Source organism: Palaemon carinicauda, chromosome 4 (genome assembly GCF_036898095.1).
Source record: "Palaemon carinicauda isolate YSFRI2023 chromosome 4, ASM3689809v2, whole genome shotgun sequence".
Classification (NCBI taxonomy): domain Eukaryota; kingdom Metazoa; phylum Arthropoda; class Malacostraca; order Decapoda; family Palaemonidae; genus Palaemon; species Palaemon carinicauda.
Window position 1 is genome coordinate 179160850 of NC_090728.1, and position 5422 is coordinate 179166271.

The following is a 5422-nucleotide window of genomic DNA, read 5'->3' on the forward strand; positions in this document are numbered from 1 at the left end:
TCGCTGTCAGGCATATTCTTAAGAATAAATTTTGGCTACAAGGCCCTCCTTGGCTCAGTAACCCTTCAGAGTACCCCGATCAAAGCAGGTTTTCTATTAACCCCGAGATATGTGCATGCCCTATTCGGCTCGATCCCCCCGAAGTACGACTGTTTGATCATTACAGCTCCCTTGACGATGCAATTAAGTGCTACACTGCACTCCTTCGTTTAATTCCCTAAGGGAGACAACCCTTGTCACGACGTTGCCCTAATCTAACCAATAAATTCAACCTTCCACCCTTAACAGTCATGTTGAAATGTTCCCAGGCCCAAAGTTATCCTAACATTCTGAAGCCAGTGCAAGGTGAAGACGTTCGTCTTAATTCAGACGAACGAGCATTCATCGGCCAACGTAAACCTTAACTGGATAACCAAGTTCTTCTTAAAGCTAGTTCCCGTCTCAGTAATGCCCCGTAGAATTGGATTATGTAGCTCCTATTTTGCTGGAACATCAGACATTGGCATGAACGTTTGCTGCACTGTAATACTTCAACACTCCTTGTTGAATTACGTAAACAATTTTGGGTTCCCCAAATGCGGCAGCAAATCAAGAAAATTTTGCGCCGTTGCATCCATTGCCGGAAGGTGCAAGCAACCCTGTACCCAATGCCTCCATTAGCCCAGTATCGTCCCAATCGCCTCATTTCAAGAGTGCCCTTCCGAGTAACTGGCTTAGATTTCACTGGACCTTTTAAAGTATACAATTCACATGTAGATTTTGTTTGCATCTATCTTTTCACCTGCACAGCAACCAGAGCCGTAGCTCTAGAAGTCACAACTTCGTTAACGGTCATTGAATTTGTGCTAGCAGTGCGCAGATTTGCCGCTCGATTTGGTATGCCACACTGTATCTTCTCTGATAATGCTTCCACTTTCCAAGCTAGTCAAACTCTTCTAACTGAACTTATGCATCACCCTGTAATTGATGGGTTTAAATCTTCCCATAACCTGATCTGGAAATTCATCACTCCCCGTGCCCCTTGGCAGGGAGGTTTTTATGAGAGGCTAATAGGCTTCACCAAACTTAATTTAAGGAAAGCCATGTATCACTTGTATCCTACCTATAATGAATTTGTCACTTTGGTACAAGAAGCTGAACGATAGACCTTTAGTTTACATGATGTCAACAACGTTACTGATACCCCCTTGACTCCGAGTCATCTGCTTTACGGTCGAACACTCTCATTTGCTCCTCAGGTCCTTATGACCGAACTCAATGACCCCACATATAGGGAAGGGAACAGCCTCCCAGCTAGTTATCAGAAACTCACGAACATGTTGCAAGTGATTTTAAAATGATGGACCCAGGATTATGTCAATTCTCTTCGTGAACGTCGCATAAAAAATAATTGTATCCCCCTGTACCTCCTAAAATTGGAGATTTATGTTTGTTAATTTTGGATGAAGTAAATCGGGAAGATTATCCCATGGCCCGTATTCTTGAAACCTGCCCCGGTCAAGATGGTCATATTAGATCTGTGAAGGTGCGCACACCTCATGGAATATATGTGCGTCCCATTAACCGTCTTATCCCATTGGAGATAAATGTCGCAGGTCCCTATATCACTGAACTGGATCAAGGTGGTCCTGATGCGCTCATGACACCCCAGTTACCAGATCCTCCCTCAGAGGACCCTCTAAATGACAATTCTTCTGATGATGTCACCCCTCTTCACAAACCTTATCCTGTGTCCTCTCAAGGGCAACCTCGTAGGGCGGCGGCAGATAAAGCCCATGCCTTATTCCAGAAAGTGCTGTAAATTTGAAAGGGATGGGAAATGCCCCCTTCCTTCCGTACCCTCCACCTCTTGTTAGTGAACTCCCCCCCACTTCTCTCTCGCTCTTACTTGGCAGGGTGTGGAAATTCTTTCCACGCTTTATTTTAGTCACCCCCGTTATTTCATTTTTTATTTTTTGTTTGTTATTTTCTGGGTTTTACGCATCTCTTTTTTCTTTTGTTTCCTTTGTAACCTTCATTATTATACCCTTAAATATTCATTGCTGCTACCATCTCCATCATTCCCCTGTAATGCTTTACCCTTCATCACCTCATTCCTCTGTAGATGATTTTCTCTCATTTCGTGAGTTCACAGTACATTGCTCTGACGACGCAACCGACCGTCGACAGTTTTCAAAAACAGCACTTGGTTGCGTTCTGTTTCAAATGCTCTTCAAGCTTTGTATGTTTAACCACAATTGGTTTGTATTTAAGTAACTCTTTAATTTACGTAACTCATTGATCTTAGCTTATTACTATTTGCATCTTAGTACCTATTTATAAGTCTGTTTAGCTAGGATTGTTTTCTGTGTTATTGAACATCACTAAACGCCACTTAATTTTTTTGCAGGTATATTAATTTTCATAAACCAGACAGTAGGATTTATTTATAATCACTTTCCCCTGGAGTTTCAAGAAGGATCCTTGTATTTATAAAAAGCACCCTTCAGCGAACCACGTACGCATGGATATTTGAAGAAGAAGAACTCGACCTGCTTGAACCAGCTGAGCGGCGGCAGGGAGAAGCGTGCGAGCGGCCCACTTAAAAACCAGGAAGCGTGTAAGGCGGACGTAGGCATAGCCTCTTCATCTGAGATGTCGTTGTAACTTAGGCATCAGTTCAACTACCTGTTGGTCAATCAGTTACTGACCAACAGTATGCCTTACTTTGAGCCATTATTTAGAAGACAGGTTTACGAAGATAAAACACGACTGTGCAGAACTGAAGATGCACCGTGTTGTTAACAGTTTACAAGATGCTTCCACTTCAACGTCTACAATCAACACACAAGAGTGTGAGTACTAATTAACGGTGCTCAACCTTGGCCAAGGAACTGTCCCCCCCTTTTTTTTTCTAGCCTTTATTTAACGATGTGCACATATAGCTAGGAAGTAATGTTCAAACTCTCTGGTTTAATCATTCGTAGACTTTGCACCAAATATAATCATAATTATCATTAGGTAGTAGGCCAAGATGACAGTGCCACACAGAGTAATTATCTGAAAATGTTTTATATTAATGCTCAATCTTTATTATGTCACAAACACGAAATAGAGCTTTTGGTAACACAACACAAAATTGATGTATTGTGCATAAGTGAAACATGGTTGTCTTCCAATATGAGTGATAGTTTCGCTGATATAACATCTTATGATTTATACAGAGGACCACGGCAGAGGTGGTGGGGTGTATGTGTATGTAAGAGACCATTTAAAGGTAACCGAGTTTGATAACGGCCTTGAGAAGCAGGAGGGAGTTGAATGTAAGTGGTTAACTCTACAGCACCGGTATTTACCCTCAGTTATTATTGGTTGCTTCTACTGCCATCCTAAATCTACTGTAGATTCTTTTAATTCTATTTTAGACTCTCTTAAAAACGTAGTTCTAAGGAACAAACCTATTTTTATATTCGGTCATTTTAATGATGACCTTCTGAAAGCTGGTAATAAAATGGCTGGACTTATTGACAGTGTAAAGTTAGACCAACTGATCGATAGGCCTACTAGAGTAACTTCGAATTCATCAACTTTGATAGACCTCTTCATCACTAATAACAAAACTATGGTAACTAAATTAGAAATATTGCCGGGCCCAGTCGCAGACCATGAAGCAATTAGTATTTTAGTGAATATGAAAAACCAAAGCGCTCTCCCATTTATAAAACTTTTCGCTGTTTACGGAATTATTCACCGAATACATATTGTAACTTACTACTTAATGAAGTGAACACTCTAAACACTATCTTGCATACAGATGACGTAAGTATTCAAGTTAATACGTTAACTAACGTCATGAACCTATGCATTGATACTTGCGCTCCCATTGTGACAAGACAATTACTACGCCCCCAGCCCCTTTGATATCAGAGCAAATAAGGTCTGCGATAAAAGAAAGAGATCAAACACAAAGTTTTCTGAAACAAAATCCTTATAATGAACTACTTAGGGAGAATTATAGAGATAAGAAAAAGACAGTTAAATTAGTAATTGACGCTAGTCGTAAAGAACATTACAACAATGAATTTGAAAAAATTATAAATGATATCTCAGCTACATGGAAAACTGCCAAAAAGATGCTTTCGAAAGTTACTAATAATGATTTTGAGTTAACTGAAAACAGCGAGGATATCTTAACGTAAACAAAAAAATTAACGAATTTTTTTCTGGTGTAGGAAAAAGGACATTTGAAAAATCTCAAGAGGATTTGGCAAATAATGATATCCTGTTGCAAGATATCAATCAGATTGATCATTTTAATGACAATTCGCCTGTTTTTAGACCCTCACCTGTTGATTGCGAGACTGTGATTTTAACTATTGAAAATATGAAAGAGACCAATGCGTGTGGACCAGATGAAATCTCTCTCCGTTTTATAAAAGATTAAATATTCGTAACAGCTTTTTATCTTACGATCATCGTTAATACATAAATAGTAACTAATGTTTATCCTGAAATGTGGAAAATTCCGTATGTAGTCCCTGTCTATAAAAGTGGAGATAAAGATTTAGTGGGTAATTACAGGCCTATCTCACTGCTGCCTGTCCTGTCAAAAATTCTAGAAAAAATAGTTGCTAAACAATTAACCTCATATTTAGAATTACATAAGCTTCTTTCCAAAACTCAACATGGTTTTAGACCAAAATTATCTATCGAGACTGCATTACTCCAGATATCTGATAAAATATAAAAAAATATGGAAAATAAGAAGATTTCTCTACTTTTGCTTTTGGACCTATCAAAAGCTTTTGATAGTGTTAGTCATGAAATTTTACTCAGAAAATGCGATATGTTGAATATTGATACAACCTGGTTTCGAAGTTATCTTAGCAACCGCCATCAAACTGTTAAAGTAAAAAATACTATTTCTTCCACCAAACTAGTATCATTTGGAGTTCCACAAGGCTCAATTCTGGGACCAATTTTATTTATTATATTCGTTAATGACCTAGTTAATTACCTGCCCCACTGCTTTGTGGTTCAATATGCTGACGATACGCAAATTCTTATTGAAGGTGATAGTAATGATGTAGAAGCTATCGTGGAACGAGCTAACAACATATTATCTATGGCCAAAGTTTACTTTCAAAAAAATGGTTTGTTATCAAATACCGGGGAAACACAACGTATCTTTATAGGAACAAGGCAATATTTAAATCGCATTAATCCAAATCTGAAAATAAATTTTGAAGGCAGTCAAATCAAACCCCTAAGCAGTGTTAAGAACCTTGGGGTTTACTTCGATAATTATATGACTTTTGAGACACACACATAGACAAGATTCACAGGAAAGTTATGGGAACCTTAATATATTTGAATAGAGAGAAAAATTATTTTGTACCCGAAACACGCTTAATTGTAGTACAATCTTTAGCTCTAAGCTTGA